We start from the raw sequence: 13,941 nt of genomic DNA on the forward strand, positions 1-13,941 counted from the left end.
CTGAATTAATGGATTAAACACAGTACCAATTTGTTGTGTTAAGAGATTAACCATTTCATGGTTGCTCTCATCCATTTGCTGCCTCAAAGACAACACAGACGCAGTCGTTAAGGGTGTGGGAGTTACCCTTGACGAAGTATACCTATCAGATTCGAAAACTGGCATCCCTAAGCCAAGTGTAGGGGGAGGCCCATACATAAAACCCTGACCTGATGGTGGTTTCGAACGTCCAAAACCAGCAGTCACGGACGGAATTGCCATAGCTGGTATTGGCAAAGTTGGAATAACATCATGCACAGTCGAAATGGTTGGACTGGAGAATATTGGAACATTCACCAACTCAGATGTTACCAAACTCTGTGGAGGTGGATCGACTCCACCACTCGAACTTGCTTCACTACTCATCGCACTAGAATTTTGATTTTTACTAGGATTAGATCTCTGAGTAGTTTTAACCATAACCTAACTTATTATCAGTTATATGCAAGTAACAAGTTTCTCATTCCACAACATACAAAGAACACAACTTTAATAAACACAAAACCAGTCCCACCGGGTGTGCCAATTTGTTTACGTGAAAATTTGGTAAACAACCGCTAGTTTAAGTATTTAAACTCGCGAGACCAACTAGTAAATCTCAGGACAATTTTGTGTTTTATTCGTTTTAAGAAAACTGTTTGAATGTTCGTTTTAGCAAGGAATCAGATACTTAGAAATTAAATAGTTTTCAAAATACAAGAGAAACTAATTCGAATCGCCTCGAAATAGCAGTTTCTCGAGCAAGTAGTTGGAACTAAACTTAAAGAAAATTACTGGAAAGCAAATTGCATTAAATGAAAAGCAATTACAAATAAAGATGGTTCACAAAACATACATTTCTCCTCTGAATTCCGTTCGTTCGATCGCTGAGTACTTAGAATTTTAGAGGGAGTGTTTGTATAAAATTTTGTGACCTCTGTTCTGAATGAAAAACTACTATAAATACTACTACAAAGTGGTAACTGTTTCTTGATCAAATCACAAAGACCTCAGTCATCACTTCGTCAAAGTGTGCATCTGCCATTTCTGACTCCATTTCGACACTTGGTTCATTTGCCCCCAGCTGGTGGGGTATTACCTCACATGAGATTAGTTTTTCTTTAATTTCAACTATCTCATCTAATTTTTCCCTTGTTACCTTATAGCCAGAAGCAATTTGGGCTAAGTCATTTGCTTCTTGGTTCTCGATCCGAGGCACGTGTTGAATGTCACATGAATCGAATCGTTTTAGTAACGAGAAGGCAATGACAAAGTATTTCATCAAATGTTCTTGAATGCATTTGTATTCCTTTGCCAATTGTTTTATTACTAACTCAGAGTCTCCTCTGATTTTAACATGTTTTGCCCCCAAGTCTAAAAGAATCTTTAGACCTGCAATTAAAGCCTCGTATTCGGCTTCATTATTAGAGCATGTTCCATTAATCTTGTACTTAAACTTTGTTGGAATCTTTAAAGGAGAAATAATTAAGATTCCAATTCCTGTACCATGTTTGTGCTTCGAGCCATCAAAGTATAGCATCCAAGGCTCATGTTCCACATATGTTATTGGAATTTCAGCCACTGAGTGATCAACCAGAAAGTCAGCCACTATTTGACCTTTCACAACCCTCAGGGGTTGGTAAGTCAATGAATATTCAGTTAACGCTAAAGCCCACTTCCCAATTCGACTATGCAAGATTGGTTTTAATAACATATGCTTAATGATGTCAAAATGAGAATAAACATAAACATGAACTGGTTTGATATATTGCTTAAGTTTGGTACAAGAGAAATACAAACATAGACAAAGTTTTTCAATTGGACTATATCTAGTCTCGACATCATTCAAGATTCTACTTAGATAGTAAATAGCCTTTTCTACGCCATTTTCATCCTCTTGTACGAGCATGCTTCCAATAGTCGAATCTGATGCTGCGATATACAACTTCATTGCTTTGTTTCGAATAGGAGGCATTAAAGTTGGAGGCTTCAACAAGTATGCCTTGATATCATCAAATGCCTTTTGTTGTTCCGTTCCCCATTCAAATACATCACCCTTCTTGAGCCTCAGCAGTGGAGAAAAAGGTTGAGCTTTGCCACTTAGGTTTGATATAAACCTTCTCAAGAAATTGATCTTTCCTAGCAAAGATTGAAGCTGTTTCTTCGTTCCTGGAGGTTTTGTCTCCATGATAGCCTTTGTCTTGTTTTGGTTAATTTCTATGCCCTTTTTATGCACAACAAAGCCAAGGAAATCTCCTGCATGTACACAAAAAGCACATTTTAGTGGATTCATCTTTAATCCACATTTTCTCATTCTTTCGAACGATTTTTTAAGATGTTCGATATGTTCATCCTGGGAGGAGGATTTCACAACAATATCATCAATATAAACCTGCATAAATATTTCGATAAAATCATGAAAAATTAAGTTCATGGCTCTTTGGTACGTTGCTCCAGCATTTTTCAATCCAAAAGGCATCACCACCCACTCATAGGTGCCTAAAGCACCAGGGCAACGAAATGCGGTTTTTGGCACATCATCTTCGTCAATAAAGATTTGATTATAACCTGAATAGCCATCTAACATACTCAAATATTCATGCCCTGCTGCTGAGTCAACTAGCATTTCGGCTACAGGCATGGAATATTCATCCTTAGGTGTAGCATTATTCAAATCTCTAAAGTCTATACAAACCCTAAGTGATCCATTTTTCTTAATAACAGGAACAATATTAGCTAACCATTCCACATACCTGGTTGTTCGAATGAACTTGCATTTGAGCAACCTTTCAATTTCTGCTTTGATCTTTGTCATGATTTCCGGTGCAAACCTCCTTGGAAGCTGCTTTACAGGTTTCTTGTCCGGTCGAAGGGGTAGCCTATGCTCCACAAGATTTCTGCTTAGCCCAGGCATTTCGTTATAGTCCCATGCAAAGCAATCTCTGTATTTCTTAAGCAACTCGACCATTCTTTCTTTTAGGGTTGGGTCTATATTGGCACTAATATAAGTTGGCCTTTTAACAGAGCCATCTCCAATATCAACTTCCTGCAAAGGATCTTGGGCTTGCATTCTTTGAATCGAACTATGTGGATCTTTCTCAAAACCCAAAGGCTCATCATCATAGATACAATCCAACCTTTGCTTTTTTCCGTCATTTACCTCACTAGCCTCCAAGGCCAGTTCGTCTCTTAAGTCACCATTGGCCTCGACAGCCATATCTTCTTGAACATTAATGGCCTCAAGAGCCATTTTGATTCTATTTTCGGCTGCGTAAGCCGTAATCCGATCCCATGCTGGGGACTCAATCATCAAACTCATCATGGTTGACCCATCCAGACACTGGTGGGTATGCATCCTCACACAAGGGTTTCTCTATGTCTTCCCTTTCCCAACAAAAGCCATGGGTTGGATGTAACTTAACTGAGTGGTATACATTTTTTGACACCACTTCATTTGGATCGAAGGCAGCATCTTGCTCACCACAAGGAGCAATCAAAGCCAGGTTTTTGTCAAAGTTCTGTAAAGTCACAGTGCCTGTTTCTGAAACATATGCACTTTGATCTGCTTCCACATTCTCGACTAAACCATCTTCTCTCCAGATGATTAATCTTTGGTGCATGGTTGAGGGAACAGCTCCAACACCATGTATCCATTCTCTGCCTAATAACAGATTGTAATTAGGTTTGGCAGCTATGACCATGAACAAGGTCTTTCGAACTGTGCTACCGACACATACTTCCAATTGCACTGCCCCCAGGGAATGGCCAGTTTTTCCTTCATAGTTGGCCAGCACCACGTTGTGGGAATGAAGGTCTGTGTCATAGAGACCTAATTTCTTCAACATAAAGTGAGGCATGATATTCACCACAGCTCCTCCATCCACTAAGACTTTATTGATTCCCACATTATTGACTTTTGCCCTAATGAACAAAGCCTTCAAATGGTTCTGCATTCCCAGGTCTGGCTTTTCGAAGACAGCTTTTTGCTCTTCGACACAACCATTTTGCATAACATAGTAACACATTGGCTTATGATCAGCCAAATTAAGGGCCTCGAAGTCTTCTTCCAACTCATTGACTTCAGTAGGCACATCATATTCTAGTGGCAGAATGGACACCACATTGACCATGACGTCGAAATCAGACCCCTCATCCAGGAGATCATCATCCTCCATGTCATCCTCATCTTCTGCCCCTCCTTGGGCATTTTCAGCTATTGGCTCTTCCAATATTATGGAAAGCCTCTCTTTTACTGGCCTCTTGGCCATTTCAACCTTTTCAGCTTTCTGGGTTGCAACAACCTTGCCCCCAGCCTCAGCCTCTTTTGCTGTCAACTTTTGTTTCCTCTGAAACCTTCGCCACTGAGTGCGAGTCATAGGATTTTTTCCCTTATAGTTATTCCTATAAGAATATTTGTTGACTTCAGTGGCAGCATTCACTGTTTCCTTTCCAGCTACCACTTTTGAACCCTTGGGTTCAGCTACAATGTTCACGTTAACATTGCTAGAGCTTCCATTTTCCATCATCCTTCGATTGAAAGTGACGTACTGTCCACTCACCCATTGGTTAACAGGTGCTCTCCCAGATGGTTTGAAAGTGTTTTGGGGGCCTAGCCTTTGCTGGATCGAAAGGCCTTTGGTAATAGGTTTTCCCCAATTGGCCCCTTTGTAAGGCCAAGCTTTTTGATTTGGCCTAGCTTTTGGCCATTTTCTCTTGTTTTCAGCATAAGGTACAACATTTTGAAGGCCTGCAGTGGCCTCTTTGTCGCACACATCACTGCATCTAGGGCAAAGCATCACTTCAGCATTCTTCAGCTTGCACCGATTCAGGAAGTCCACCAGTTCTTCCTCAGCATTGGGGTACACCTCACGCACCCTCTTTTCATACTCCTCTTCAGGCACAGCCTTGATTGGAGCAGCAGCATCTATCACTTCAACCATGTTGCAGTCATAGACTTCGACATAGGTAGCGTCAGCAGGTGGCAAGGGGTCTGAATCTACCTTCATTGGAGGCTTTGCCTTATCAGCATACTTCAGCCTTCCTTCATTTAGCGCTTTTTGCACCAAATCCCTGAAAACAACACATTGATAAGTTTTATGTCCCAAATAGTTATGAAACTTACAATAACCTCTTTTCTTTCTTTGTTCTATTGGTGGTATTTTCATATCTTTTGGCACAATAATTTGGCCGTCAGTCACCAATAAATCAAAAATTTCATCACATTTAGTAATGTCGAAAGTATAAGTCTTCGTAACAAACTTATCATTTTTTGGTTCGATAGGATTTTTTCCATTCGACGGCCTCAACAATTTGCAAGTGTAAGGAGGCCCAAGCTTTAATTCAGCCACATTAATATCACTATCATCGAAATCTAAGTACTCATCACTAATTTCATAATCAATTTCATTATCATAGGAATCAACAAAACCTATTTCTTTCTTTTTCTGAAACTTAGAATTTCTAACTTTTTCAGCTTTTAACCTTTCGATTTGTCTCACCCTGTCAGCCAACTGTGACATGTCTCGAAGGTATTGGGTATCCAATTTATTTCGAATCGAATAATCTAACCCACCAGCAGCCATTTCCACTAGCTCGTGTTCAGGCACTTGAGTAAAGCACCTGGACTTCAGCAAACGAAACCTATTTAGATAGTCATCAATTGACTCTTGGTTTTTTCTTTTTACACTGGCTAACTCTTTCAGACTTATCTTAGTTTGGGCCATATAAAATTGCTCATGGAAAGTCCTTTCCAATTGGGCCCAACTATGAATCGAATTGGGAGGCAAAGTTGTAAACCAAGTAAATGCATTCTTGGTAAGCGAATTAGGAAAATACTTCATTCGCAAATTTTCATTATTCGCCAAATTCCCAGATTCAGCTAAATACCTAGCAATATGTTCTACGGTTGACTCATTAGTGTCCCCAGCAAACTTAGTGTATTTTGGGACTTTCCAACCTCTTGGTAACTCTGTTTGCAACACGTATTCAGTGAAGGCAGAGACAAAATTTGGCCTTCGACAACCCGTGTTTAGGCCGTTTTGGGCCAAAATCGTTTCGACCATGTTAGCCAAATTGTGTTGGCCAAGCAAGTTATTGTTCTGCACCTCCCGCACTACCTCGTCAGGATCCTGGTTCCTCCTAACCATTACCACTGGGGGGTTCTGATGTACCACTTGTGGATTTGGGTTGACAATAGGAGGGTTTTGATTTACTACTTGAGATATTTGATTAACCTCGTGAGGATAATAGGTTTCCTCTTGTACAACTGGCGTAGGTGTTGGGTTAGGAACTGTTTCATTGGCCACATAAGTTGGCCTTTGCTGCACTGGAGTCGAAGACATTGCAGGTAATATTACTTGTGGAGTAATAGGATTTACTCTAGGAGGTGGTGGGGGTGTCCCAAAAAAATCTGCAATTCGACTCATTTGAAATGCCAACATTTGATAACTCTCGTTGGTATTCTGAATTAATGGATTAAACACAGTACCAATTTGTTGTGTTAAGAGATTAACCATTTCATGGTTGCTCTCATCCATTTGCTGCCTCAAAGACAACACAGACGCAGTCGTTAAGGGTGTGGGAGTTACCCTTGACGAAGTATACCTATCAGATTCGAAAACTGGCATCCCTAAGCCAAGTGTAGGGGGAGGCCCATACATAAAACCCTGACCTGATGGTGGTTTCGAACGTCCAAAACCAGCAGTCACGGACGGAATTGCCATAGCTGGTATTGGCAAAGTTGGAATAACATCATGCACAGTCGAAATGGTTGGACTGGAGAATATTGGAACATTCACCAACTCAGATGTTACTGATGACGAATCGTCACACTCTCTAATCCATGCCTATTTTAGCAACATTAGATGCATTTTAGTAGGTTTTTAGCAATAAATATAAGAGAAATCTAACCATAAGGTTGATTACTTGATTTGCAAGAAAACAGGAAAAATTGCAGGAAATGGAGGATTTTCACTACGCTGGGGGCGTAGCCCATCACGCGCCGCGTGATGGAGCTCACAGGGAGCCAAGATTTTTACTCTGATCACGCGCGGCGTGATGCCTTACCACGCGCGGCGTGAAGCTTTGTTAAAGATGAAGATTGCTCTCTGACTTGATCACGCGCCGCGTGATTCTGTTACTACGCGCGGCGTAGTTGGTGGATTTGCAACCACGCGCGGCGTGATAGATCTGGCGCGCGGCGTGGTTGCCTTCTGTATATATAGTTTCTGCATAATTCTGTTTTGAGGTTGGAAAATTCTGCAAAATTGATCTACATTCTGGGTTTGGAACTTCAAGATTGGGATTCAAGACTCCAGAGGATAGCTCCAAGCACATCGATAGCATGGATTCACAAGCCATGACATTGAAGCTCGGACGCGAACAAAGGGAGATGAGGAGCTAAGTTCTTCGGAGGTAGGATCTAGGATAGTCTAGAATGTAGATAGACTTCATGTAATCTGCTATATGTGTAAGAAACTACTCTGTTATAGTGTTGATTTAATGCAATTCGATGTTTAATGCTTTATAATCCTTCATTAGTGTTGTAATGATTTCGAGTTAAGTCACGTGCGAGAGTATTGATTTAATTTCTGAACTGAATTGCATTAAGCGCTCGAGTGTCTCCGGTCGAGAGATTGAGGCATAGAGTGTAGCGAACGATTGACGCGCGTTAATATCATTCGTTGTAGGTAGCTTCCGCCCGAGAGATCGGGGGAGTATCGACAACGAATAGAGTGGATTTTGACAAGAGATTGCGATTCACTAATTTGTCGATCTAGTTGTTAACACTTGAGTAGATTCCTATGATATAGTAGATTGCATGTTGTTTAGCTATAGACTAGGCGATTCCGATGATTCTACCTCGTTTTTCCATTATATCAAAGCACGTTCTCTAGCAATTCATAACTCAACATACCCCCAATTTATGTGTATTTCTTGCATAATGTCTATGAGCACTATTCGACTAGTTTGATCACACAATCCCTGTGGATCGATATTTTTATTACTACGTGGTAATTCGTTCACTTGCGAAATAATCCATCAAGTTTTTGGCGCCGTTGCCGGGGATTGTGATTGATTCAACAAAGCGATAGTGTTCATATTTTCTGTGTTTTCTTTATTTTTCTGTTTTATATTTTTCTACCGGAGCGTTCTACTTGTGTGTTTCATTGTGCATGCGGAGAACAGGTCCTCAAGAGCTGCAATTTGATCCAGAGATTGAAAAGACAGCTCGCGCAATTCGAAAGGCAACAAGGGAAGCTCAAGCTTCAAGGGGAACAGCTTTGCTAAGGGATACACCGGACTGTCAAGGACAGACTGCAGCAACAATGGAAGAAGAGCAGATTCCACCGGTCCCTCAACCGCCAAGGCGTACCCTTGGTGATTATGGGAGAAGAGACAATGACGCGTTGGCAAACCAAGGCTTTCAGCCGGCGAATCCTGTCTCATTCGACATCAAGAACACGGTCCTTTCCGCCCTAAAAGAGAATCCTTATTCAGGTTCGGAAGCTCAATGCCCGAATTTACACTTGTCTCACTTCTATGAAGCCTGCGACTATACCGATCCACCGGGGGTGAGCGAATCGGACAAAAGACTTAGATTATTCAAGCATTCTCTCACCGGCCGTGCTAAAGATTGGTTGGACACGATACCCGCCGGAACTATTGAGACTTGGAGACAGCTGGAGCGGAAGTTCTTAGATCGTTACTTCCCTATTCATAAGTTCCTAGAAAGAAGGGCTGAAATTAGCAACTTCGAACAAGCGGATGGTGAAACGTTGTATGATGCTTGGGAGAGGTTCAAAGTTTGTCTTAAAAGGTGTCCGAATCACGGTTTCGATGGCCACAATCAGATGCAAATGTTTACCCAAGGTTTGAGGGCTCAAACGCGAATGATACTTGACGCATCAGCCGGTGGTTCGTTGAAGAACCGTGACGAAACTGAAGCGAGAGAATTGGTGGAAAGCATGGCTCAAAACGAGTATAGAGCTACTAATGATAGAGGAGCCAAGAAGAAAGGCGGAGTGTTGGAATTGGATACTCAAACAGCGCTATTGGCACAGCAAAAGCTCATGACTAGCCAAATGGAAGCAATGATGAAGCTGCTGTCCAATCCGCAAGTTCAATCTTCTCCAATAGGTAAAATTGACAATGTGCGCTGTGATTTTTGTTTGCAGGACCACCCAAATGGCGGATGCTTCCCGGAGGGTTCAGAGGAGGCTCGCTACTTAGCCAATTTCCGGAAGCCGTACAACAACAATAACAACGGTTCCGGGTGGGGGAACGGTATGCAAAGTCAAGGTGCACCGCAACAGCAGCAAAGGCCTCCATCAAGGATGGAAGAGACTCTAAATCAGTTTATGCTCATGACTCAAAGCAACTTTGAAGCGATGAAATCGAGTCAAGCAACCTCTAACAAGAATCATGAAGCTTCTATAAAGAATCTTGAGGTGCAAATGGGTCAGCTGTCAAGACAGTTTTCAATGTTGCAAAACCAAGGAGGTTTCGGTGGAAACACTCATGATAATCCGAAAAATGAAACTTGCAATGGAATCACTTTGAGGAGTAGAGAGATACCGGAAAGGCCAGCTGTGGAGAAGCCCTTGAAAAAGAAAGCCAATGAGGGAGAAGTTGAAAATAAGCAAGAAGTTGTAGTTGAAAATGAGAGACATGAGGGAGAAGTAGAAAATGAAAATCTGTCTAAGGAAGTGGAGATTAGTGAGGATGAAGTAGAAGAGGTTGAAAAACAGAGGGAGATAAAAGAAAAGGAGAGTAAGAAGGTTGAGAAAGGTAAAGGAGTTGATGAATCGCCGTATGCTAGGATGCCTTTTCCTAGGAGAAAGAAAGTTAAGAATCTTGAGCGGGAGAAGGAGTTCAAGAAGTTCATGAAGGTGTTGAACAAGCTTGAGATGGCCATACCATTGGTTGAGGCATTAGAGCAAATGCCGAGTTATGCAAAGTTCTTGAAGGAGCTGCTCACAAAGAAAAGAAAACCATTAGATGATGAGATGGTAAGTATGACGGAAGAATGCAGCGCCATCATTCAGCGGAAGCTACCTCAGAAAAAGAAAGATCCGGGGAGCTTTACAATTACATGCTCTATTGGAAATCTCACTATTGAAAAGGCGTTGTGTGATTTGGGTGCGAGCATTAATCTGATGCCGTTATCAATGATGAAGAAGATACCGGGAGCAGTAGCAAAGCCGACAAAGATGAGTCTCTCTTTGGCGGATAGATCAATAGTGCATCCGGAAGGTATTCTCCATGACGTATTGGTTAGAGTGGGTGAATTTGTGTTTCCCGCAGACTTTGTGGTTCTAGACATAGAAGAAACTAGGGAGTGGGAACCGTTGCTACTTGGTAGACCTTTCTTAGCAACTAGCCGTGCCCTAATCGATGTAGAGATGGGGGAACTCATGCTAAGGACCGATGAGCAGCAGGTTACATTCAATGTCTTTGACAAGATGACATGTGATGACGGAGACCCACAGTGTTTTAGAATTCAGGTTTATGATCACATGGTTAAAAATGCTCTTAAGATACCTTGGAATGCACACTACTTGCCACATGGTGGCACTTCTTTTCCTTAGCCTTTAGGGGTATGGAACGTCAAGCATCGGGACGTTAAACAAGCGCTGGTTGGGAGGCAACCCAACGGTTTCTAATGTTTTAGTGTGTTTGTTTTTGAAGTAAGTAGGTAGGTGTGTAGCAGAAGCAAGGACAGGAAGCAAAACATGGCACAACAGAGTTCTACTACGCCGGGGGCGCAGTACAATCACGCGCGGCGTGATCCTTCAACACAGAGGAAGGAGTTTTCAGCATGTATCACGCGCGGCGTGGGGATGCATCACGCGCGGCGTGAAAACTGGAGAAATATGGAGTCTCTGACTAAGTGATTACGCGCCGCGTGATGGTTATTACGCGCGGCGTGGTATGCTTGAAAGAAGTTCTTGACCGTTACAATTGGTGCTACGCGCGGCGTAGCAGGGATCACGTGCGGCGTGGTTACACAGGAAAGCGTGTCAAATTTAATTTCTTCATCTTTTCAACTACTCCATCCGTCCCATCATCAATTCACACGGTCTCCCACACGAAAAACTCCATTGATAACCCATTTTCACTCTTCAAACCTCTCCAATTTCACTTCTAATCACCTTCAATCATCCATTTCCTTCACATTCACATACCACCCATATCACCCACTCCTAATTCCACTCCAAATCCCTCATTTCATCACATTTCACCACCTTCCCAAATTAACCCATTTCAATCTTTACTGTATCAAGATGTTGACACGGCTAACCGGAAAGGGAAAGAAGAAGAGTGATGCTAATCCAACACAAGAGCCACCCAAGAAACCACGAACAAAGATGAGTGCAAGCAAGGGCCAATCTTCGCGGTCCGCTCAAGCATCTCCTCCTCGCCGGAGCAATGTGACTCAACCACAGGTCCATCCCCACTTCATCAGTACAGTTCATGAGAAAAGGTACTCACAAATTCGAACCTTTACTATTAATCAAGAAAAGGGTTTTGGTGAGGATTTGTTGAATGGTGTGGCTGAGATAGGAAATGAGGTCAAGTCTAGGGGTTGGGAGAAATTTAATAAGTTGATGATTAAAGATGAGATTAATCCTGGCAACCAGATGTGGGCTAGGGAGTTCTTTGCAAATGCCTATTTACCGGATCAACCATTGTTTCCGGAGTATGTTTCTGTGGTTAGGGGTGTTAAGGTGAGTTATTCTTTTGAAACTATAAACAATCTGCTTGGTTGTGCTGCTGGAGGAGTGTGTGAACTCTTGCGTGATAGAGAGAGGATTGACAAGAGTGGGATCGAAGTTAGGGAGGAACTAAAGAATATAGTGTGTCGTCCGGGAGCAATGTGGCTAGCCCATTCAGCAGCTTCCCTCCCTAGAAGGTTGAGCTTAACAAGTTTTAATCCCGTTCACCGAGCTTGGGGTGAATTTTGGTTGAAGAATGTGAGGGTTGTAGGTAACAATTCGGAGATTCAGCTTGATAATGCGTACGCGGTCCGGTTGTTGGTTGAAGGGAAGTATATTAATCTGGGGTATTGGTTACAAAAAGATCTTCATGAGATAGCCAATCATCCGAACCCGACCTTTACTTTGGGACATTGTAATCTCATCGCTGCTTTGTGTAGGGCGAATAATGTTCCCATGAATGTGCAAGAAGGTGATCTTCATCCCGTCCGACCACTGTCTTTATCTTACTTCATCAAAAAGTTTGAGAGAGGTCCTATTGTGCCCCGAGGTGAGGGGAATGCTGCACGAGAGGAAGCTTTGAGGGAGGAGGAAGAAATTAATCGGTTTGAAGAGGGTAACCATCCGGATCAACAGGGGGATCCGGTATATGAGTCTCAAGAAATACCGGCACATGCTCCTCCTCGTTACTCTCATGATATTAATCAGCTTGCGTCGATGTTGCATCAGATGGAAATCTCACAATACTCCGGGCTGCCGAATCTCTACTTTGATACCGCCTCTTCAATGTACACCGAGGCGATGGCTTACCGGTCTACTTTCCCTCCTCCTACTTTTGGGACTTTGTATCCCGTTGATACTGATTGGGAGGCGCATCAGGCGAGGGAACTGACATCTTTTCAGGCCAGACAAGCTTACAATTCTGGTTTGAGAGCTTCTGAGTTGGCCGAGATCGAGAGGCGACGCCGGGTTGAGCAGGACGAGGCTGCTGCTATGGAGAGGGAGATGCTGGACGTGGATGGGTTGAATCTGAACTTGAATAGCCCATTCACAAACTACTTCACTGGCCAGCCGGATGACACGGTTTGACGTTGTTGGTGATGATGTTCTGCTGCTGCTGCTGCTACTACTTTACTACTCTACTACTCTATCTCTATCTTTACTTAATTGTCTTTTACTTTCGTTGGGTTGTAATAATATTTGATGTTGCTTGGATATTGGCTGGATATTTTAATTGTGTACTCTGAATTTGAATCTTCTCTTGTTTAATGGTGGAATGGTTTTTACTTTTAGAGTTTGTTTCAATACTTTGGCATGTTCTTTCTAGTTACTTGAGTATCAATTACTTGATTTTCTCCGTGTGTGATTTGTGAAACTTGCAGTGCAATAGCTTGTTGCACTCATGTGATCAAGAGGGAAAGGACGGGAACGCACACTTTTTGACCGGCTCTTTGATTCGACCCAACCGTGAGGTATTGAGCCAAACACTTCTCATCCTTTCTATGTGTGATATCCACTCGTGTATTGTCTCTCGATTTTGCTTGTCGTCTCTTTATTTGATTGGTAATTTTGTCGCACACACGAGGCATGTTGTTTTGGTACCCTTGAGCCTTTCTATCCACCCTTACATATATATCATTTGCTTAACCAATTTGAGCTGAAAGAAAATATGTTATTTTTGCAAACCCTTAAGAAATTTTTGAAAAAAAAAGGAATGACTTTCTTGGAGGTTAGGCACCTAATTAGTGGTTGATGCGCAATGCTCACCACTAAGTTTGGGGTTGCTCTTTGGAATTAGCAAACAATGAAGTTTGGGGTGAGGGTACTAGAGAACTTACAAAAAGTTTTTGGTTGAAAAAATTGAAAATTTTTCAAAGATTCAAGGCTTTAGAGAAAGATATGTTGAAAAGAAATGAAAAAATGAAAAAAGAGATGAATGTGAAAAAAATAAAAAAAATAAAAATGCAAAAAGAAGTGATAGCCTTGAGTACAAAAAGAATTGCAAACTTGTGTGTTGAAATGAAATGTTCTCTAGTCCACTATAGTTCAAAAGAAAAGGGTTGGTTTATGAATTTTTGACCATAGGGGGATCTAACTCCAAGTTTTTCTACTACTTATCCAAAATGTCACCATCCACCCTAGCCAAGCCACGTTATAACCCTAAAAGACCTCTAATGTGTGTGCACAAAGTGAACCGAATGAATTC

Source organism: Trifolium pratense, linkage group LG7 (genome assembly GCF_020283565.1).
Source record: "Trifolium pratense cultivar HEN17-A07 linkage group LG7, ARS_RC_1.1, whole genome shotgun sequence".
In the NCBI taxonomy this organism is placed as follows: Eukaryota; Viridiplantae; Streptophyta; class Magnoliopsida; order Fabales; family Fabaceae; genus Trifolium; species Trifolium pratense.